This window comes from Brachionichthys hirsutus, unplaced genomic scaffold (assembly GCF_040956055.1).
Source record: "Brachionichthys hirsutus isolate HB-005 unplaced genomic scaffold, CSIRO-AGI_Bhir_v1 contig_1145, whole genome shotgun sequence".
Taxonomy (NCBI): Eukaryota; Metazoa; Chordata; class Actinopteri; order Lophiiformes; family Brachionichthyidae; genus Brachionichthys; species Brachionichthys hirsutus.
Window position 1 is genome coordinate 891,121 of NW_027180315.1, and position 24,928 is coordinate 916,048.

The 24,928-nt window shown below is 42.6% G+C and overlaps 1 non-coding gene and 1 pseudogene across 1 annotated transcript; both read left to right on the plus strand.

Moving 5' to 3' along the window:
- Nucleotides 1–14,448: 14,448 nt before the first annotated feature.
- LOC137912406 (U2 spliceosomal RNA) lies at nucleotides 14,449–14,673 on the plus strand (annotated as a pseudogene).
- A 133-nt stretch (nucleotides 14,674–14,806) lies between these two features.
- Nucleotides 14,807–14,918, plus strand: LOC137912464 (U5 spliceosomal RNA). The gene has a single exon (XR_011106321.1). It is a non-coding gene; the product is annotated as a U5 spliceosomal RNA (small nuclear RNA).
- The last annotated feature ends 10,010 nt before the right edge of the window (nucleotides 14,919–24,928 follow it).

Genomic DNA, 24,928 nt, shown 5'->3' on the forward strand with positions numbered 1-24,928 from the left:
ATCTACCTCTCATTGAAAGTCAGACCGACCCCATTTCTGACAACAAGTAAAGGAAGGATAAAATACTCTGTGCCCTTACCCTCGAGTTCACACTTTTGACATTGTCGTGAAGGTGAGGGTCATGAATATGGTTATTAAAAACAGGTACAACATTTTAAAAGACAATAAATAATTAAAACACTAAACCTAGTCGTACGTGTCCGCCAATATTGTAACAGGATCTCATGTCATAATATCCTCACAGTCGGGAGGTGAACTTCGAGATCCTGTCCACCGGTCAGTTCTGTTTTTACCCCTCCGAGGAGAGTGATTTTAGACCTGGAACGAGCCATTTTTTATTTTTTATGGGGATCCAAGTGGGAAAGGTTGAGGAGAGGTGTGGTAAAAAGGCCAAAGGAGAAAGGAGGCAAGGGGTTTCCAGACTTGACCTTGTTTTTAACATCCTTGTACACCACAGCGCACATTGGAGCAGCTACAACCCCATCCAGAAACCCAAAAACTGCGGCCATGGCACGCTTCTGGATGGGGTCCTACCTCAGACACTTAAAGATTTTACCCACTGATCTTAAAGTTCCTCTGTCTTTTAACCTGCCACCAGCCTACACTGCGATTAAAAATATCTTAAAGAATTTTAATCTGGAACATGAGGAGTTGTCGGTTTTAACCAGCCATCGCTCTCTTTTATGTGTTGTGCAGGAGCGCAAGCCGGTGAGTCCAGTGCGGGGGCTTGCACTCGGCAAACCCCAAACAGTTTGGCGCAACGTGAACCATCCTGCTCTTCCAAACAAGCTCCGGGATCTGTCCTGGATGGTGGCCCACGAGATCCTCCCGGTCAGGTCCGTAATGCACTCCCGGGGAATGGCAAGACTGTCGATCTGCCCCCGACCGGGTTGTGGCGCCCTGGAGTCAGTGCACTTTAGTGCACTAAAGATGCACTAAAGATGTACTAAATATGTACTAAAGATGCACTAAAGATGTACTAAAGATGTACTAAAGATGTACTAAATATGTACTAAAGATGCACTAAAGATGTACTAAATATGTACTAAAGATGCACTAAAGATGTACTAAAGATGTACTAAATATGTACTAAAGATGCACTAAAGATGTACTAAATATGTACTAAAGATGCACTAAAGATGTACTAAAGATGTACTAAAGATGTACTAAAGATGTACTAAAGATGTACTAAAGATGTACTAAATATGTACTAAGGATGTTCTGATAAAGTTAAGTGGTTGGAACTGCTACTGCCTTCTTATTTCCAACCAGCACCACACTGTAGGGAATTTCCGTATTAGATGGGATTCCATAATGTGATTACATGCCGACACCACCAGGAACGCACCACATTTAGTTTGTTATTGTAATGACTGATTTCAATTGAAGCATCACAACAGTGATGTCACACAACACAGATAAACATGGGCTTAGATTGGCTGGGGCGGAACCGCCACCTTGAGGGGGACGGACTCATGGGCATAGAAAGACACGGACGCAGAGGACGGCCCTTTGTTCGGACCTGAGACTCACACACGGAGCAGGATCGAACCTCAGCGCTGATATCTGAACCAACTTGTATTGATCTGCATGTTATATAAATATCTTAATCATGACCCAAATCCTCTTTATTGACCACGCACCCACACGGAGGGTGCGTGGTCAACAGGGAAAGGAAGACCCTAACATCAGTCCACAAAATGCTAGTCATATATATTAAATACAGGGAGGACAATGATGTTAGCTATGAAACTGTGTTTGGTGGCATCATCCAGCTGACAGCATGCACTGCTCAGGATACTGTGCAGCAATAACTCAGTTTCACTCCAAACATGGACTGGACATGCAGAAAATGGTGATGCTGACCTCTGATGGTGCCTCAGTAATGCTAGGAAAACACAATGGATATATCGACTAACTGTCCAAACTCGATGTACTGTACGTCCATGTGGCTATAAGACGATATTATTATGAATGACGGGTTTACTTGACTCCTGTGTTTTTGTTGTTATTTTACTTTACTACGCAGGTTTAAGGAGTTTAAGGTATGATAATTAAGGAAGTTCTTCAGTTAGATAGGGTAGGTGTGCTGTTTGTTTTGACAGCTAGTGTCGTCTGGGGGTTTAGAGGGTTTTTGTGTTCAGCCGTCATTGCTATGATTCCAATGTTTTGCTTTATTTTATCCTATTGGAGCAGTCAGTCACAAATTGAGATGACAAATACTGCTTTGGAGAGCCTTTGTCCAAATATTAAAACTATATTCTCTATTGTACTTCACAATGGCTACCTCCGTTGATCTGGTCACCTGGAATGTTAAAGGCCTGAACCATCCTGTTAAAAGAAAAAAGGTTCTCACTCACCTGAAAAATATGAGTACTGGTATAGCCTTTATTCAAGAAACTCATCTTAAAACTGCAGATAATACCCGTTTGAAATGTGGTTGGGTGGGGCAGCTCTTCCATTCAACTTTTGCAGGGAAAGCTAGAGGTGTTGCATTACTGGTTAACAAGAAGGTCCATTTCAATCCCTCATCAACCATAGCTGACCCTAATGGCCGATATATTATAGTAACTGCTTCACTTTTTAATTTTAAAGTCATATTGGCTAACATATATGCCCCAAATTGTGATGACCCCAACTTTTTTTCACGCGTTTTTGGTCTTCTGCCAAGTCTGAATTCTCACTTGTTAAATATGGGGGGTGATTTTAACTTATGTTTAGACCCTGGGATGGATAGGTCATCTGTAAGAACGGGATATTCAATTACAAAATCGGCCTCTTGTTTGCAGTCTTTTCTTTCGACTTATGGCATTTCAGATATCTGGCGTTTCTTGCACCCACAGGATAGACGGTATTCTTTTTTTTCAAATCCCCATCAAACCTATAGCAGAATTGATTATTTCTTTACTGACAACAAATTAACTTCTCATGTTAAGTTATGTGATTACCAACCTATTGTTATATCTGACCCTGCACCCCTGTTGCTGACGTTGAACATACCTGGTGTGACGTTTCCACGAAGACTTTGGAGATTTAACTCTCTTTTGTTGAGCGATGAAAATTGTATAGAATTCATTTCTGAACAAATCTCCTTATTTTTAGAAATTTATGTGACACCTGATGTTTCAGTTTCAACAGTATGGGAAGCTCTTAAGGCTTATATTTGTGGCCAGGTGATATCCTTTGCCGCTAATAAGAAACGTGTCTCTATTTTGAAACAAAAGGATTTAGAAAAACAAATAGCAGATCTAGATATCAGGTTCTCTCAGAACCCATCCCAGGACTTGTATAAAGAACGTTTAAAGCTTGGTGCAGAATATGACAGATTACCTTCACATTCTATAGAATATTTACTGTTAAATAACCGAAGTGACACTTATGGGCATGGAGACAAAGCTGGGGAGGCTCTGGCAAGACAGTTGAAATGTGCAAGGGCCAAACAAACTATTAAGGGGGTTACATCCCAAGATGGGGAGACTGTTATGGACCAGCAAGGGATAAATGATGTCTTCCGACGTTACTATTATAATTTGTATAGCTCTGATAGTGCCAATGATCCTAATCATATTTCTGATTTTTTCAGAGACCTAAAAATGCCGACAATGTCAGCGGGTGGGATTTCTGCCTTGGATGCACCTTTACAAGAGCAGGAGATCATGACAGTAATTAAATCATTGCAATCTCGCCGTTCACCAGGCCCTGATGGCCTGCCGAGTGAGTTTCATGCCACATTTGCTGAAAGATTAACCCCTGTTTTAGCTACACTATATACAGATTCACTTGACAAAGGTATTCTTCCCAATAGTCTAAATCAAGCTTGCATAACACTTCTTCCTAAAAAGAATAAGAATCTTCTAGAATGCGGGTCATATAGGCCGATCTCCCTTTTAAATTCGGACTATAAAATATTAGCAAAGATTTTAGCCAATCGACTGGAAAGAGCTTTGCCTAACATTGTTTCCCCTGATCAGACTGGTTTTGTTAAGAATAGACGTTCTTTTTTTAGTATTCGCCGTCTCTTTAATATACTGTATACACCTAGCCAAGCAGACTCTGAGTGTCTTCTCTCTATAGATGCGGAGAAGGCCTTCGATAGAGTAGAGTGGGATTACCTGTTAGAGACCTTGCGTAGGTTTGGAGTTGGACCTTCATTCCTGTCCTGGGTAAAATTATTATATGCCTGCCCCACAGCCATGGTGCTTACTAATAACCATTATTCAAAACCATTCAACCTTCACCGTGGAACTCGTCAGGGCTGTCCACTCAGCCCTCTCCTTTTTGTGCTAGCCATCGAGCCCTTGGCGATAGCTATTAGGAATCATCAATCTATTCATGGCATTTCACGTTTTGGTAATGATCATAAACTATCTCTATATGCCGATGATCTCCTGCTGTTTGTATCGAGGGCGGAGGTAACAATTCCTTCTATTCTGAAACTTTTAAATACATTTGGTCCTGTGTCAGGCTATAAACTAAATCTCTCCAAAAGTGAATTACTGTCTTTAAATATGTCTGACTCCAAACTAGCCACGATCACAGTTCCTTTTAAGATTGCTGTACATAGTTTTGTTTATCTTGGCATAACTGTGACCAAAAAATATTGTGATCTCTTTAAAGAAAACTTTTCCAAACTACAATTTAATACGCAACAAGATCTGTCGAAATGGTTACCTCTCCCCCTCTCGCTAGTTGGAAGAGTGAACGTGATTAAGATGTCCGTATTACCCAGATATCTCTACTTGTTTCAAAGCCTTCCTGTATACATTCCTAATACCTATTTCAAGAAACTGGATTCTATAATTTCATCATTTCTTTGGAACCGTAAGAAGCCACGCTTGCGTAAAGAACATTTGCAGAAATCAAAACAAGATGGAGGCCTATCTTTGCCAAATTTTCAGAACTATTACTGGGCTTCAAATTTATATTGTTTGTCTTTCTGGATGCACCATCAATATGACGACAATGGACCTGCATGGGTAGAAATGGAAAAGCTTTCTTTTGGTTCTTTTTCGTTGTCGTCTGTTGCTGGTGCATTAATTCCATTATCAAACAGCTGGAAGACTGACAACCCCATAGTCCATAATTCTATCAAAATTTGCTTTCAGTTCCGGAAACATTTTGGTCTTTTGAAGATGAGTTTAGAAAGCCCAATTGCACGTAATTATTGTTTTTCACCTTCATTACATGATGCTACATTTTATGGCTGGCAGAGACGAGGGCTGACAATTTTAAAAGACTTATTCATTGAAAACACATTTGCCTCTTTTGAACAGTTGACCAATAAATACAACTTACCCGCCTCTCATTTTTTTAGATATTTACAGATTCGAAATTTTGTTTCAGGCTCCATTTCAGGATTCCCTACTAAACCTCTAAATGATACACTTGATGAGATCATGTGTTTTAACCCTATCAAGAAAAAGGCTGTTTCTGCAATGCTTGTTTTGATTTCACGCTTGAGTTCCACATCAATGGCTGGTATCAAGCGGTCCTGGGAACAGAATCTCCAAAAAGTTATTTCTGACGTAGACTGGGAAAAGATCTTAAGGAACATTCATTCATCCTCCATGTGTGCAAGACATTGCCTTATTCAGTTTAAAGTGGTACACAGGGCACATCTTAGCAAAGCAAAACTGCTTAAGATGTACCCTCAAATCGACCCAACTTGTGAAAGATGTAAATCGGCAGATGCTACTTTGATCCATATGTTTTGGTTCTGTCCCAGGATAGAACAATTTTGGGGGGGTGTCTGTGATATATTTTCTTCCATATTCAGCATCAGGATAACACATAATCCATTATTATTTTTGTTTGGGGTTGATACTGAAGGCTTGGCACTACCGGCAGGGGGTCAGAAATTAATCACCTTCTCGACATTGTTGGCACGACGTTTAATTCTTTTTAAGTGGAAGGATGCGGCTCCACCCACTGTGTCACAGTGGATTAAAGCTGTATTATTATATCTTAAACTAGAGAAGATCAGATTTGTTTTGAGGGGTCCTGAAAAAGAATTTTATAAAGTATGGAAGCCTTTTCTAATATTTTTTGACCAACCTTCTACTCAGATCCAGGAGTGACCATTTGTTTGATCTAACATATTTGTGCTGACTCAAGTACAAAAGGTCTTATTTTGTGTTGATGTGAAATGTAATATGTTGTTTGATTGACAGTGAACAGGGGTGGGTTTGGGTGGGATTTATTTACATTGTTTTTATTTTATTTTGTTTTCTTTATTTCTATTTTTATTCTTTGTATTGTCTGTATGTATGTTTGTTATTCTCTGTGTGAAATTAATAAATATATAAAACAGGAAAACACAATGGAGCTGCAGCTTTGTTAAAGCGCCAAATACCACACCTAAGTGAACAACATTGTGTGACCCACAGAGAGGACTTGGGCATTGATGATGCCTGGAAAAATGTGCCTTTGATGCGAGATGTTGAAACTCTCCTCAGAACTGTCTATTCCACTTTCTCTCGGTCCACTGTGAAGAGGGGCAAAGTGGAGGACCTGGTAAAGATTCTGGGTGAAGATACACTGTCATTCAGGCCTCTGAACGAAGTGCGATGGCTGTCGCGGCACCAAGCTGTCAATGCTGTCCTGATGAACTACATTGTGTTACAGAATTCTGTAAAAGAGAATTCACCGATAACAGAGATCCAGTGGCAAAGTACTGCTACAAAAAGCTGGGTGAATCAAATTTCAAGGTTACTGTCACTGCTCTGGGGGATGTTTTGGGTGAGCTAGCACAACTCTGCCTCACTTTACAAAGACGCAACCTGACTGTGATGGAAGGACACTGCTTTGCTGGAGCAGAAATATTGAGAAGTTGCGTTCCCAATACTTGAAGGAGAAGGATATACAGTGGAGCGACCGTGTCAGAGGAAATGGGGAGCTCATCAGCTGATGGCAGAAATACTGGTGCAATTACTCTTTTTGTTAGTAAGCTGTGTGATCACATGGATGCTCGTTCTCCAGAGGATGAATTAAAGGAGAGGTCTGCATTTGACATTGAAGCATTGAGCTCAGACATCAGTTTTGACTATGGATCAGCAGACATTGCCGCACTGGCAAAGAAGTATGAGGTCATTCTCCACTACCCACAGTCTATGGAGACCATTAACAGTCAGTATGCTGAATTCAAGTACATAATGAAGCAGAAAATATTAAACAGGGGTCAATCAGCACATTCTCAGATATGGTTGCTGCAACACTTAGATGTGAGGAGCTAAAGGAGATCTCACAGCTTGTGGATATTTGTGCTACATTTCGAGCTTCCAGTGCCGACTGTGAAAGAGGATTTAGTTTAATGAATCGTATCAAAACAAAATCCAGAAGTCATCTTGAAGTGACACATTTGGACCCGCTGATGCGCATTAAGTCAAAGCAAGAAGCAGACGAAGCCATCAACCTGGACAAAGTGTACAACCATTGGGGAATGACAAGGACAGACGTAAAAAATGAGGTAAAATTTAAGTCAGATTTATGCATATTCTAGTGACAGATTTTGAGATTTTGTCTTTATGGATATTAATCATTAAATGTTACCACAAGTCATTGTGCAAATGTGAATGTTTTAATGTGATCAAAATGTTATGTCTGAAAGGCGTATATCTCTCATATCTTCAGGAACAGGACGCCCCCAGCCAGGCCAAAGCAGGACTCTCACACATGTACACATCCCATTTTTCAGATTGTTGTCATTTTTAAGTGTACCATTCATTCATTGTCCCAACCGCTTAGTCCATTATTTACTTACTCCAAGCTGGAGCCAATCCCAGCAGTCAATGGACGAGAGGCAGGGGACACCCTGGACAAGCCTCCAGGTCATCGCAGGGCAACACAGAGACAGACAATCAGCCACACACACACTCACACCTACGGGCAATTTAGTGTCACCAATCAGCCTAGGCAGCATGTTTTTGGTGGTGGGAGGAAGCCGGAGAACCCGGAGAGAACCCACGCAGACACGGGGAGAACATGGAGAGAACCCACGCAGACACGGGGAGAACATGGAGAGAACCCACGCAGACACGGGGAGAACACGGAGAGAACCCACGCAGACACGGGGAGAACATGGAGAGAACCCACGCAGACACGGGGAGAACACGGAGAGAACCCACGCAGACACGGGGAGAACATGCAAACTCCTCACAGAATGGCCACAAGTCGGAAACGAACTTGCGGCCACCCCGCCGTGAGGCAACTGTGTTTACCACCACGCCAATGGGCCGCTAATTCAAGAAAATCTATTTGCTTTCCATTATATTTACTGCAGCCTTTTCTTTTTGATAAAGATCTGAGATTTCAGATCTCAGAGGCTCGGGAGTGATTCCCTGTTAGAGGGAGGACAAATAGATTATTTTGGGACTTTGGGGGAATTCTTGGAAAATTAACTACGTCTTATTTACAAACTTAAGTATATCCTCATCGCACAGAAGTTGCTGCTAGGTACATTTTCTTGCTATGAAAGGTTAGAGCGTGTGAAACTATGTTCAAACATAGATTAGAGATGACATCTTCTCCATCCATAAATTCCCAGCCAATAAAAGCCACTCCTTTTTGGGGGTTGGGCAGCTTTAGCTTTGATTGCAGCGCACATTCATTCTATCTTATGATCTACAGGAGAGGAGATCCATTGGGATCTACTGAAGTCACATGATTTACAAGGAGAGCGAGACAAAATCTAATCTTGGAAAACAATATCTCCGTCTCTCAGCCAAGACTGAGAACATTAAATAACTTCACACCAGTTGGAGTTACCCTGAATTGATCCTATATGTTGATTATATAGTCATTAAGAAGCTATTTGAGATGCATAATATATAGAAAACAAATGTGATGGAAAAGTGATTTTATTAGCTTATTGGATGAGGATTCAGCTGGTGGTGTATAGAGAAATCATGTGTATTGACAGCTGTTTATGGTGGTTTCATTAGACATCCTTTACCTCGCCTCACTGGCAAAAAAATAAGTATATTGAAACACATCTGAATATGCAGTAACCCTTCTTAAAGCATTTTATTGTGCCAATCAACCACGAAGAAGATATTTTCTGGCCAGCCTCCCAAAGTTCCCATGGCAAGTTCAAGACTTTGAACATCAAAGCCATTCCCCACCACCACCCTGAGCGCTTGGTGGCTTTGTTCACGTTTTAAAGATCAAAGCAACAAAGCAGCCAACATGGTTTATATATATAAAGGACGCCACAGTTTTGGTTTTATGGACTCAGCTTCCGTCAGGTAAGAAACTTTTATTCTTTACACCTGGTCTATCTCTTGTCAAACCGTTTTGTGTCTTCAGTCTAGAGCAGGTCTGGGATTGTAACGGCCCTTTGGTTGACTGACCGGCCTGTGTAAGGTTAATTGGAAATTACACTTGTATTTTAAAAATAATTTTCGCTAGTTGGCTGTTAGGAATGTATAATTTAGAAGTGAATTCTACTTTGTAGAAAATCCGGTAGTTTTTTGAAATAAAACACCTTTTAGACGCTAATAATCGATACAACGGAAATTGTATAAAAGAATTATTCTTTTTATGCAGCCCGGTAACAAATAATGCCTCACGGATCGGTACCGGGCCACGGCCCGGTGGGTGGGGACCACTGAGTCACAAATGTACTCTTACACGTTTGTCAAAACAATGATATTTACTGCTTTTTTAAATAAAGAAATACAATTGATATTATGCAGAATTGAGTTCAGACTCTTGGCCTGGACCCGAAAAATATTTTCTGTTTCTCATGTGGCCCCATGAGAAAAAATAATTGCCCACCCCTGGTCTAGGGTGACCAGATTGTCCCGCATTGTGCTGGACGGCATAGCATGTTAATGTCAAAATCCTGCATTATGCAGATTGCGGGTGTACCCCGCATTTTAATCTTACCGCAAAAGCATAGACATTGCTCGACACAAGCGTGGGGCAGTCGTGCCGCAAATGGACTGGCAAAGTCGTTTTTCCGATTGGATTCTGTCCTTTTGGTATGATTGTCTGAACAGAGTTGATGTTTCTGATGGCTTAATGTTTCTGTGCTTTTTAGACAGAACAGTGTTGATGATGTCGGCTAGAAGTACAATGAACATTGATGAAAGCACATTCCGGCTTCGCACCGTGAATTTCATTCACCAGCAGCTCGTGCAGCTGGCCGAAGAATGTGGGAAGACCTACCACAGCGGTCAGGCCAGCCTGCAGTTCTGCACCGAGCTGAAGGGCAAACTGAAAAAGGTTCTCCATCGGGTATGCACTGTTCAGTTCTTTCAGTCAAAAATGTCTTCTGATTGCAAAGGGAATCTTGACTTCTGTCTTTTCACCTCACACACAGTAATATATTCTAGACTGTATTTATTGATGGTTGGACTTGTTCCTGTCTTTAGAATTGTTTGGCGTGCTGGCCCGCTCTGAAAGCTGTTGGTCTGAGGCCTGATAGACTGAACCCATCGGTCCCCAGCTTTGAGCACAAGCACCTGTCTCCTCTGTTGGATCCCACCAACCCCAACCAACCCCTCCTGCCTCAGAACCCGGTACCTGTCTGTCAGAGTAAGTTTCTTGTTTTCTTTTTCAGGACTTGGAGCCTGCTGCTCAGCTGCTGGTCAGCTGTTCAACGTTTCTGACTAGTGTTTATGATCTTGTAGGTCCACAGGCCGTCCGTCCACTAAAGCGGCGCTTCGTTCAGGACGATGTCAACGACCGGCCCTCTAAACGGATCTGCTACGGCCTTATCCAACCCTCTCAGCCGGTTGCGGCGATCTTTGGCAACGGTCAGTGGACTTTCTGATTGTTCCAGTTCACTTGTTAGAGCTGTCATTCAAAGGGTTTCTAATACTTGTGGCTCCAACAGCTTCACCAGCAGTTAAGGAGGAAGAGGAGGAGATGGAGGTGGACGAATTTGTCCAACATAAGATGGTGGACAAAATCATCTTTGATGAGAAGATGGAGGTGGATGAAAACATCCAGGATGAGGAGAACAAGGTTCTCCATCGGGTATGCACTGTTCAGTTCTTTCAGTCAAAAATGTCTTCTGATTGCAAAGGGAATCTTGACTTCTGTCTTTTCACCTCACACACAGTAACATATTCTAGACTGTATTTATTGATGGTTGGACTTGTTCCTGTCTTTAGAATAGTTTGGCGTGCTGTCCCGCTCTGGAAGCTGTTGGTCTGAGGCCTGATACACTGAACCCATCGGCCCCCAGCTTTGAGCACAAGCACCTGTCCCCTCTGTTGGATCCCACCAACCCCAACCAACCCCTCCTGCCTCAGAACCCGGTACCTGTCCGTCAGAGTAAGTTTCTTGTTTTCTTTTTCAGGACTTGGAGCCTGCTGCTCAGCTGCTGGTCAGCTGTTCAACGTTTCTGACTAGTGTTTATGATCTTGTAGGTCCACAGGCCGTCCGTCCACTAAAGCGGCGCTTCGTTCAGGACGATGTCAACGACCGGCCCTCTAAACGGATCTGCTACGGCCTTATCCAACCCTCTCAGCCGGTTGCGGCGATCTTTGGCACCGGTCAGTGGACTTTCTGATTGTTCTAGTTCACTTGTTAGAGCTGTCATTAAAATGGTTTCTAATACTTGTGGCTCCAACAGCTTCACCAGCAGTTAAGGAGGAAGAGGAGGAGATGGAGGTGGACAAATTTGTCCAACATAAGATGGTGGACAAAATCATCTTTGATGAGAAGATGGAGGTGGATGAGGAGAACAAGGTTCTCCATCGGGTATGCACTGTTCAGTTCTTTCAGTCAAAAACGTCTTCTGATTGCAAAGGGAATCTTGACTTCTGTCCTTTCACCTCACACACAGTAATATATTCTAGACTGTATTTATTGATGGTTGGACTTGTTCCTGTCTTTAGAATAGTTTGGCGTGCTGTCCCGCTCTGGAAGCTGTTGGTCTGAGGCCTGATAGACTGAACCCATCGGTCCCCAGCTTTGAGCACAAGCACCTGTCCCCTCTGTTGGATCCCACCAACCCCAACCAACCCCTCCTGCCTCAGAACCCGGTACCTGTCCGTCAGAGTAAGTTTCTTGTTTTCTTTTTCAGGACTTGAAGCCTGCTGCTCAGCTGCTGGTCAGCTGTTCAACGTTTCTGACTAGTGTTTATGATCTTGTAGGTCCACAGGCCGTCCGTCCACTAAAGCGGCGCTTCGTTCAGGACGATGTCAACGACCGGCCCTCTAAACGGATCTGCTACGGCCTTATCCAACCCTCTCAGCCGGTTGCGGCGATCTTTGGCACCGGTCAGTGGACTTTCTGATTGTTCTAGTTCACTTGTTAGAGCTGTCATTAAAATGGTTTCTAATACTTGTGGCTCCAACAGCTTCACCAGCAGTTAAGGAGGAAGAGGAGGAGATGGAGGTGGACGAATTTGTCCAACATAAGATGGTGGACAAAATCATCTTTGATGAGAAGATGGAGGTGGATGAAAACATCCAGGATGAGGAGATGGAGGTGGATGAAAACATCCAGGATGAGCAGATGGAGGTGGATGAAAACATCCAGGATGAGCAGATGGAGGTGGATGAAAACATCCAGGATGAGGAGATGGAGGTGGATGAAAACATCCAGGATGAGGAGATGGAGGTGGATGAAAACATCCAGGATGAGGAGGAGATGGAGGTGGATGAAAACATCCAGGATGAGGAGGAGATGGAGGTGGATGAAAACATCCAGGATGAGGAGATGGAGGTGGATGAAAACATCCAGGATGAGGAGATGGAGGTGGATGAGAACATCCAGGATGAGGAGATGGAGGTGGATGAAAACATCCAGGATGAGGAGCAGATGGAGGTGGACGAATTTGTCCAACATAAAATGGTCAACAAAATCGTCTTTGATGAGAAGATGAAGGCGGATGAAAAAATCCAGGATGAGGAGGCGATGAAGATGGACGATATCGTCCTTGAAATGGAGAAATTGAGCTTGATGCCGGTCGACCTCCCCAGCTTCACCATGGATGACGTGTCACAGTGAGTTTCAGGCCAGGTTTAAAGCCAGAATGCCGTATCTCCCGTGTGAAGGGTTGGAGTTGAGACATGTTCTGTCCTCTGTGTTCTTTTGTGTCCCTCTCAGGTCCTATGAGAGCGTGGTGACCGAGCTGTTCTCAATTGAGATTGAATAAGTCTACCCCAGGCCAGCGGGGCCCAACAACGTTTACTCCACATCAACCTGCAGACCTCCATGAGCGCTTCTGTAAATGAAGAAGCAGAAGAAGAAACCCTCATCCTCATCTTCACTTGATCTTTGCTTAAGGGACATGTGTTTATCACGCAGAGGGCAAATCCTCAAGACAAACTTAAATAAGATTTTGTCTTTGACCATTTACAATATTTTGTGAGTCAAATTCAATCTTGGATTGGCAGACCGGGGTGGTGGTCCCTCTTTATAAGAAGGGGGACCGGAGGGTGTGTTCCAACTATAGAGGGATCACACTCCTCAGCCTCCCCGGTAAGGTCTATTCAGGGGTACCGGATAGTCCCTGATAAGGGGTGTCCCGCTCCCTATATGACCTCTCACTGGATCGGTTCGCAGCCGCATGTGAAGCGGCCGGGATGAGAATCCGGTCCCCCCGGAAGAGCTAGAGGAAGTGGCCGGGGAGAGGGAAGTCTGGGCTTCCCTGCTTGGGCTGCTGCCCCCGCGACCCGGCCCCGGATAAGCGGATGAAGATGGATGGATGGATGAATTCAATCTGTATATAGAAATGTTTAAAAAAATAAATCATTTTGTTTCCTGATGGCTGGTTTGCTGCCTGTTACAGTCTGTAAAAGCCGAATGGATTCTTAATAATTACCCTCACCGAAGAGCAGGCAAGGGTATTGCAATTGGGTGCGTTTGTTTGTCTGTCTGTTTGTCTGTCCGAGCGCATAACTCAAAAACTAGTAACCCAATCGACTTGAAAATTTTACAAGCAAGGTTCTGTCCGTGACTCGTTCCTCCCCGAGAATGGCGTTGATCCGGATCTGGATCCAGATTCTAGAATTATTTTTACATCTGGAATCGTGCCTGTGCTGTAAACTGCCACTTTACGAGGGAGGGACACGAATGGCATGATGGGAAAAAGAGTCCAGAAGGAGTCTTGTAGTACGTTCCGGAGCAGCAAGCTAGAACAGGTTTGGCCCTTCTGATCCAGAAGCCCTGTTTACTGTCTCACAAGATCGAAGAGTCTTTTGGAGGCGGGGTCTGCAGTCTCTGATTGTCTTTCTAGTATTCTTTGTTGTTTACGTGGTCGAAATAAATAAATAAATATAATATAGTCAATGTGAGCTTCGGACCACAAGCCGAGTTTGAATCAGCAGCTTTTACTCTGGTCAGCATGTGTCTGCACCACGACCTGAGGGATAGGTTTCAGGCAGTTGGCACCTGCGCCAAACGAGCTGGGCTCATCGCTTCTCGGCCTTTTGGCTGAGATAGTGGTCACTCCTTGGCAGTAAGGTCTTTCCGGATTATCGGGAGGCTCCCTTAGCTTGTGAGGAGGGTATGGAAAATAGGTGTAGGAAAAAATAAGAAAAAAAAAACAAACAAAAAAAAAAATCTGTTGTTATCAGTTTAATATCTGATATGTCCTCTGTTGGAGGATACCGTATTAAGCAGATTTTTAGAACTGGGAGCTGAGAAAGGGGCTTGCCTCACTCGCTCTACGCATTGACCTGGTATTGCAGTGCTGCCAGGAACGGTGCACCCTCCTCCTGCCTTGTGTAAAACCAGTGACTGTTGCATGCTGACTGGAGATCAGTGTGGGTGATATTCTGAGATGAACCAGGACTGAAAGTCTTGTTGTCAGAAATGGGGTCGGTCTGACTTTCAATGAGAGGTAGATCGCTCTTGCTTCACTTCAGATCGTATAAATCTTTCGCCTTTTACTAAAGATTCCCGTGGAGTGGAACAACGAGAGTTGAAGTCAATTTTTTACGCCCTGCTAAAGCGGGGCATCCTTTCCCTGTGAAAAAAAGTATTTGTCATTTCCGATTAAGTGTGGCGTAGTGTACACGTGGCTGATGTGGGACGCAATCCTTCTTATATGCACTGTAGGCCTTTGATCGACTTGTTCTGACAGTTTCAACTTGTTTTGAGGTCATTCGGCTGATTTCAGTCTGAACACTGCAGTAGCATGTCCTTTTGTCAGGCTCTGCCAGAAGAAGCTTGTTCTGACAGTTTCAACTTGTTTCAGGTCATTTTGATGATTTCAGTCTGAACACTGCAGTTGCATGTTTTTTTTGTCAGGCTCTGCCAGAAGAAGCTTGTTCTGACAGTTTCAACTTGTTTTCAGGTCATTTTACTGATTTCAGTCTGAAAACTGCAGTAACATGTCCAATTTAGTTTTGGTTTTGATTAGGTTCCGGTGTGTGCCTTAAGCTGTGGGCCTTCACACGATTTTATTATTTTCGCATAATGATAATAAAGTATCTTGAATCTTGAATCTTGAATCTTCTGTCAGCATCTGCCGGAAGACGCTTGTTCTGACAGTTTCAACCACACATAATGTAAGAAGTGTGCCCCAGTGGCGGTTCTAGACTCAGACCCTTAGGGGGCTCAGTCCCCAGAGATAGGACAGATGTTTGAGTGTGACGTGATTTGTGTCGTTGCCATGACAGCGTGAAGTGCAGCGTGAAGACAGCGTAAAAATGCCGGTGCTACAGCCAGATAACCTCCTGCCATCTGCACACTACTAAGTGAATATGGTAGGTTGTTTCACAATGACCAAACATTTTCAATGATAATAAATAAAATAAAATAATAATAATAATAAAAATGAAATAAAAATAATAATTAATTAATTTTATGAATTTTAAGTTATATTGCATCAGATCAGAACAGACAGCAGACAGTCGTCTCACTTTACAGGTAACAGGAGTGAAAGACAGAAACCAACTTGACATACAAGAGTAAGCACTTTGGCGACAGGCAAGGAAAAACTTCCACATTTCAGGCCTTGGACAGAACCTAAGGGTGCACGATTGGACAAAGTAGACGGGGAAGTCCCGCCCTCTCCCGTGTTTTTTTTTGAGTGCGCAGTTGCGGCTGGAGGGAAGCTTACTTTGCTCTGGCCTAAATCATAAATGTTACACAACGCTAGTCGTTTTTAACAAACACAAAGTCGCTGGGGATCAGTAAAGTCTCCGGATCAGTTCAGAACAACGGAATGAGAAACTATCGCGCTGCTGATCAGCTGATTCTCCGCTCTGCGCTGGACTGTGTTAAAGCACCGTGGAGCTGCAGGGAGAAGTCGTATCAGTTACCGGTGATACGTAGCTGGTTCTGAAAAAAATATTAAAGAATTATAACGCATATTTAGTTAATGAAATCTACACACAGCGGTACATATTTCACCACTTTTAGTTTTTCTGGTAACTGAGCTTCCCCTGCAGAGCAACTTGGGGTGCGCGCTGTACTTCCTCTACCGGAGATGTACCGTGTAGCATCACTACGTACAGCTGATCCTGCCTTTGCTCCGCCGAAAGGAACCGAGACCCTCCTTTTCAGGCGGACTTTTTTGATCCTCTCCAGAGTCCGGATGCGCGTTCCCACTGGCCCAAACGGAGCGGATTATCCGAGGAAAGGAACTCTGGTCAGTTTAAAAGGGAGCAAAGAGCGACAGTGTGAAAGCACCTTAGACTCCCTCACCAGCAGTGTTGGGCAAGTTACTTAAGATCAGTAATATATTACTTATTACTAGTTACTTGCTGGAAAAAGTAAGTTAGTCCAAAACTAACTAGTTACTTATTACTTTAAGTTACTTTTTTCTTCTCACCCTCAATAATTGCATCCTTTCTCCCCTAAAGTCTTACTTTGCATGTTCAACATTAGCGGTTGTTTCTTCTCTTTTCTACATTGGAGTTAAACCAACAATGAGAAGTTACAAACAGGTTCCTGAACACATAACATGATGAGTCCGTCTGAGTCAATCTGGACCCTCATTTGAATTAAATGAACATGAATACTTTTACTTTGTAGGAATCCATAAATTTCTGTCTCAATGAAACCACATCTGGACTCAAACTGATAACAAAACACACTCTTTGAACAACTTCAGTTGTTTATTAAAGCAGACAAGCTCAAAGGGCTGCTGGGCCATGAGTCCAACGAGCGCTGGTGCATTTCAATGCAATATGCACATTAATGTAATAAGAATAACAAGAAAAACATTGCTTCTGTCCGTCTTATTGTTATAGCCAATCATTGAACGGATTCCACTCTGAAGCGGAGACAAATGGACGCACTAGCGCTGATGTTTTGATTTTAACGGAGACAGTCCGCTTCCGTGGAGCGAGCGGGCAGCAAAACAACACCAAACGGAATGGATCGAGTTTACCAGTGGTGGGCGGTGCATTTTACACCTAGGCCTTCAGTGAAGTCCTACTTAGTCCGACTTGAATAAATACCCCTCATAATACCATCATTTATGACACGGCTTTAGAAATAATGTACAAACACACACTTACGCACTACTGGGTGCTGCATCACCTCAATCGTGTACAACACAGGATATTTTTTCCGGAGCATTTAAAAATCAATAAACTGCATCAGCAATTAAAACTTACCACTATACGTGGTACTATCAAAGTTATAAATAAAAGGGAATTTAACATTATTTTTCCAAAACGTTTTAAAGTCCACCATGAAGCTTTAAATTGCGAACTTGCAGTTTAATATAAGAAAGACTGCAACACAACGTGTTGTACTTCCACTACAATCACACAGCTGCACCGGCGCACCACATTATTTACACACATTGCATTTACGGTATATCTGTGATTTTATTTCGTTATCATGTTAAATAAATAAAATGTTGGTACTCACCAAAACGGCTGTCCCGTTTGAAAACAAAATCCATTCTCCTTTCTTAAAGTTCCTAAATCCAGTGTTGCTCCAAACATTAAATCAATCCCTTGCAAACAAAAGGCATTCCCAGCAGAACAATTTGCAGCGACTCTCGGAAGCCGTAAGCCAAAAGTTTGAAGCCTGGAAGCGGCGTACAAATCCTTTCCCCACCCGGGACAGGTTAGCTAGCTCCGGAGCTAGCTTGAAGCTAGCTCTCCCGAGCCGAAGCTAGTAGCTTCTCTGTAAAGGTCCGTCTTGAAAATGGCCTTTCAAGAATATCCACAACCAAATACACACTTTCCCCTCCTTCGGCCGTTGTGGGTTAAAAGCGCAGGAATAATTGTGGTTTTATCTTCGGTCGGTCGCGCCGTGCCGGTGCCAGCTGATTAGCTGATGACGCAATATGCCTAGCGCTGCCCCCTCACACGGAGTATCCAATCACAGGCAGGAAGGCCTTACTTTCACCAACTCGTGATCTGATTGGCTATCGCAACTGTCTATCAACTCAACTCTGAAGGTCTCAGACGGACAGTACTTGCCACTGGTACTATGAAATCCGCCTGGCAACACAAGCTAGCTGAATTCTGATTGGATAAAAACTCTCACCTAAAAATACATCACTGTAATATAATATAACATGAATGTGAAGAATATATATATATATATATATACATAAAATTAAATTGATTTTATCATAAATATGATCATGTGTTCTTGATTTCTGGTTATGTTAGGCAAGCAGAGAAGGCCTTGCATGCCCTGACCGCCCGCCACTGGAGTTTACGCCACCGACCTTAAAAACAGACGAGGACGAATCGTTTCCGTATCCAGTTGGAGTGAAAAAAGTAATATATTACTTTTGAAAAAAAAGTAAATGTGACAAAGTAAAAATTAAAAAGTAATTCGTGACACTACTCGTTACTGGTAAAAAGTAATATTATTTAAGTTACCTATAGTTTCCCAACACTGTGTATAATTTCCAAAAATTGCACGGAAGGTCTCTTGCCAATCACATCCGGTCAGACAGCATCTCCTGTCTGTCTGGAAAACTCTTCATTCATAAAAAATAATAATAATAATAAAATAAAAAATAATTAACAAATAATAATAATAATTAAAAAAATAAAAAAATAATTAAATTCATTTTAAGTTATATTGCACCAGATCAGAACAGACAGTGGTCTCACTTTACAGGTATAGGCAGCCCAGACTTCCCTCTCCCCGGCCACTTCTTCGAGCTCTTGCGGGGGGATCACGAGGCGTTCCCAGGCCTAGAGACATAGTCTCTCCAGCGTGTCCTGGGTCTTCCCCGTGGTCTGCTACCGGTGGGACGTGCCCTGAACACCTCACCAGGGAGGCGTTCAGGAGGCATCCTGAATAGAGGCCCGAGCCACCTCATCTGGCTCCTCTCAACGCGGAGGAGCAGCGGCTCTACTCCGAGCTCCTCCCGGATGACTGAGCTTCTCACCCCATCTCTAAGGGAGAGCCCAGCCACCCGACGGAGGAAGCTCATTTCAGCCGCTTGTACCCGCGATCTTGTTCTTTCGGTCACTACCCAAAGCTCCGTGACCCATAGGTGAGGGTAGGAACAAAGATCGACCGGTAAATCGAGAGCTTTGCCTTTCGGCTCAGCTCTCTCTTCAGCATGACCGATCTGTGCAGAGTCCGCATCACTGCAGACACTGCACCGATCCGCTAGTCGATCTCCCGCTCCATCCTTCCCTCACTCGTGAACAAGACCCGATGTACTTGAACTTCTCCACTTGGGGCAGGATCTCCTCCCCGACCTGGCCTCGGATTTGGAGGTGCTGATTCTCATCCCGGCCGCTGCACATGCGGCTGGAACCGATCCAGTGAGAGCTGGAGGGCACGGCCTGATGAAGCCAACAGGATCACGTCGTTTGCAAAAAGCAGTGACCCAATCCTGAGGTCACCAAACCGAACCCCCTCAACGCCCCGGCTGCACCTAGAAATTAGACCTATCCTTATTATTTTGCTGGGCGTGATGTCCAAAGAGCAATCAAATGCTATGGAGGGGTATCAAACCTGTGTCAGATTTTTCTTCCTGCCAGTCTCGAGCAAGTGATTTTAGAAGAAACTCAAGTTAGTGAGATCAGATGCTAGAGTAAAGGTTGTACAGAAAACCTGCTGTGTCTCGACACTAGGCACATGGCTATGCACAGGTTCGACACCCCTGCGGTCAATTTCCACACCACATTGCTTATTAGCCTCATCCCTTTGATGTCCATCTGCTTTGATCTTATTGACCTTTGGAGACCCATATATGCTCTGTCTTTGATGTCTATATGCTTTGATGTTTTTTCGCGTCCCGTCTCATAGTCCACCACCATTGATTTAGGAAAGTCCGAATTGTACATTTTGCACTGTCCTTTTTTTCTGAAAGAAAACAATTAATTCATGACAATAAATATTTTTACCAAACCCTGGTAGTCAGTGGTCAGACTTTGGGGCCCTCACCGCCACGGCCTGGGAATCAACTGATTCCCGGTCAGGTTACATCTTTTATTGCCATGAACAACCGACCAGAGTGGCTGAAATCAAACTGTGTAACATTAGTGCAAGAAAATTAGTCAAGGAATTCCCAGCGTGACACTGAATACACATAACGGACGCTGACAAGCATCAAGATGAATGGCTTTATGATCCAAACCGGAATCTTAATCTGACAACAAAATTACTCATCCCATCCAGGGCTGGATTCCAAATCATACTGAAGCTTGTTCTGACAGTTTCAACTTGTTTTGAGGTCATTCGGCTGATTTCAGTCTGAAAACTGCAGTCGCATGTCCTTTTGTCAGTCTCTGCCAGAAGAAGCTTGTTCTGACAGTTTCAACTTGTTTTGAGGTCATTTGATTATTTCCATCTGAAAACTGCAGATCTGTATCTTTGATGTTCATCATCTTTTAATTTGATCTTTGATCAGTGATTGAACAGCTGCGATTGGACAGCAGAGATTGGACCTTTTTGGTATCCGGACAGGATCGATTTCAGAATTAAATGTATTCCAAGATTGATCAAGATCAAGAAGTTTATTGCATGAATAATTCTTTTGGAAAATATTTTCGCCGGATGCCATTTTTTGTGTTCCATGCTTTCGCCACAAGAGGGCGTAAGTACTCTGATGCTGAGAAATAGGGACTGCAGAAGAAGCGAGAGGAGCGAGAGAGAGAATGAGAGAAGAAGAATGCAGAGTTGATGTTCCAGTGCGAGTTGTACTCAAGATGTACTAAAGGAGCACTAAAGATGTACTAAAGATGTACTAAAGATGTACTAAGGATGTTCTGATAAAGTTAAGTGGTTGGAACTGCTACTGCCTTCTTATTTCCAACCAACACCACACCATTCCTGATGCAACTCTCTGCATTTATCCGGGCTTGAGACCGGCACAAGGGAGATACTAGCAATGCTACGTTAGCTCCTGCTAACCGCACTACCGGTACTACCATGAGGCTGCATTGCCCTGTATGGTTTGATTTGTATCTTTGATGTTCATCATCTTTTATTTGATCTGTATCTTTGATGTTCATCATCTTTTATTTGATCTGTATCTTTGATGTTCATCATCTTTTATTTGATCTGTATCTTTGATGTCCATCATCTTTTATTTGATCTGTATCTTTGATGTTCATCATCTTTTATTTGATCTGTATATTTGATGTCCATCATCTTTTATTTGATCTGTATCTTTGATGTTCATCATCTTTTATTTGATCTGTATATTTGATGTTCATCATCTTTTAATTTGATCTTTGATCAGTGACTGAACAGCTGCGATTGGACAGCAGAGATTGGACCTTTTTTGTATCCAGACAGGATCGATTTCAGAATTAAATGTATTCCAAGATTGATCAAGATCAAGAAGTTTATTGCATGAATAATTTTTTTGGAAAATATTTTCGCCGGATGCCATTTTTTGTGTTCTATGCTTTCGCCACAAGAGGGCGTAAGTACTCTGATGCTGAGAAATAGGGACTGCAGAAGATGCGAGAGGAGCGAGAGAGAGAATGAGAGAAGAAGTATGCAGAGTTGATGTTCCAGTGCGAGTTGTACTCAAGATGTACTAAAGATGTACTAAAGATGTACTAAAGATGTACTAAAGATGTACTAAAGATGTACTAAAGATGTACTAAAGATGCACTAAAGATGTACTAAAGATGCACTAAAGATGTACTAAAGATGCACTAAAGATGTACTAAAGATGTACTAAAGATGCACTAAAGATGCACTAAAGATGTACTAAAGATGCACTAAAGATGCACTAAAGATGTACTAAAGATGTACTAAAGATGCACTAAAGATGTACTAAAGATGCACTAAAGATGTACTAAAGATGTACTAAAGATGTACTAAAGATGTACTAAAGATGTACTAAAGATGTACTAAAGATGTACTAAGGATGTTCTGATAAAGTTAAGTGGTTGGAACTGCTACTGCCTTCTTATTTCCAACCAGCACCACACTGTAGGGAATTTCCGTATTTAGATGGGATTCCATAATGTGATTACACGCCGACACCACCAGGAACGCACCACATTTAGTTTGTTATTGTAATGACTGATTTCAATTGAAGCATCACAACAGTGATGTCACACAACACAGATAAACATGGGCTTAGATTGGCTGGGGCGGGACCCCCACCTTGAGTGGGACGGACTCATGGGCATAGAAAGACACGGACGCAGAGGACGGCCCTTTGTTCGGACCTGAGACTCACACACGGAGCAGGATCGAACCTCAGCGCTGATATCTGAACCAACTTGTATTGATCTGCATATTATATAAATATCTTAATCATGACCCAAATCCTCTTTATTGACCACGCACCCACACGGAGGGTGCGTGGTCAACAGGGAAAGGAAAACCCTAACATCAGTCCACAAAATGCTAGTCATATATATTAAATACAGGGAGGACAATGATGTTAGCTATGAAACTGTGTTTGGTGGCATCATCCAGCTGACAGCATGCACTGCTCAGGATATTGTGCAGCAATAACTCAGTTTCACTCCAAACATGGACTGGACATGCAGAAAATGGTGATGCTGACCTCTGATGGTGCCTCAGTAATGCTAGGAAAACACAATGGATATATCGACTAACTGTCCAAACTCGATGTACTGTACGTCCATGTGGCTATAAGACGATATTATTATGAATGACGGGTTTACTTGACTCCTGTGTTTTTGTTGTTATTTTACTTTACTATGCGGGTTTAAGGAGTTTAAGGTATGATAATTAAGGAAGTTCTTCAGTTAGATAGGGTAGGTGTGCTGTTTGTTTTGACAGCTAGTGTCGTCTGGGGGTTTAGAGGGTTTTTGTGTTCAGCCGTCATTGCTATGATTCCAATGTTTTGCTTTATTTTATCCTATTGGAGCAGTCAGTCACAAATTGAGATGACAAATACTGCTTTGGAGAGCCTTTGTCCAAATATTAAAACTATATTCTCTGCTGTACTTCACAATGGCTACCTCCGTTGATCTGGTCACCTGGAATGTTAAAGGCCTGAACCATCCTGTTAAAAGAAAAAAGGTTCTCACTCACCTGAAAAATATGAGTACTGGTATAGCCTTTATTCAAGAAACTCATCTTAAAACTGCAGATAATACCCGTTTGAAATGTGGTTGGGTGGGGCAGCTCTTCCATTCAACTTTTGCAGGGAAAGCTAGAGGTGTTGCATTACTGGTTAACAAGAAGGTCCATTTCAATCCCTCATCAACCATAGCTGACCCTAATGGCCGATATATTATAGTAACTGCTTCACTTTTTAATTTTAAAGTCATATTGGCTAACATATATGCCCCAAATTGTGATGACCCCAACTTTTTTTCACGCGTTTTTGGTCTTCTGCCAAGTCTGAATTCTCACTTGTTAAATATGGGGGGTGATTTTAACTTATGTTTAGACCCTGGGATGGATAGGTCATCTGTAAGAACGGGATATTCAATTACAAAATCGGCCTCTTGTTTGCAGTCTTTTCTTTCGACTTATGGCATTTCAGATATCTGGCGTTTCTTGCACCCACAGGATAGACGGTATTCTTTTTTTTCAAATCCCCATCAAACCTATAGCAGAATTGATTATTTCTTTACTGACAACAAATTAACTTCTCATGTTAAGTTATGTGATTACCAACCTATTGTTATATCTGACCATGCACCCCTGTTGCTGACGTGGAACATACCTGGTGTGACGTTTCCACGAAGACTTTGGAGATTTAACTCTCTTTTGTTGAGCGATGAAAATTGTATAGAATTCATTTCTGAACAAATCTCCTTATTTTTAGAAATTTATGTGACACCTGATGTTTCAGTTTCAACAGTATGGGAAGCTCTTAAGGCTTATATTTGTGGCCAGGTGATATCCTTTGCCGCTAATAAGAAACGTGTCTCTATTTTGAAAAAAAAAGAATTTAGAAAAACAAATAGCAGATCTAGATATCAGGTTCTCTCAGAACCCATCCCAGGACTTGTATAAAGAACGTTTAAAGCTTGGTGCAGAATATGACAGATTACCTTCACATTCTATAGAATATTTACTGTTAAATAACCGAAGTGACACTTATGGGCATGGAGACAAAGCTGGGGAGGCTCTGGCAAGACAGTTGAAATGTGCAAGGGCCAAACAAACTATTAAGGGGGTTACATCCCAAGATGGGGAGACTGTTATGGACCAGCAAGGGATAAATGATGTCTTCCGACGTTACTATTATAATTTGTATAGCTCTGATAGTGCCAATGATCCTAATCATATTTCTGATTTTTTCAGAGACCTAAAAATGCCGACAATGTCAGCGGGTGGGATTTCTGCCTTGGATGCACCTTTACAAGAGCAGGAGATCATGACAGTAATTAAATCATTGCAATCTCGCCGTTCACCAGGCCCTGATGGCCTGCCGAGTGAGTTTCATGCCACATTTGCTGAAAGATTAACCCCTGTTTTAGCTACACTATATACAGATTCACTTGACAAAGGTATTCTTCCCAATAGTCTAAATCAAGCTTGCATAACACTTCTTCCTAAAAAGAATAAGAATCTTCTAGAATGCGGGTCATATAGGCCGATCTCCCTTTTAAATTCGGACTATAAAATATTAGCAAAG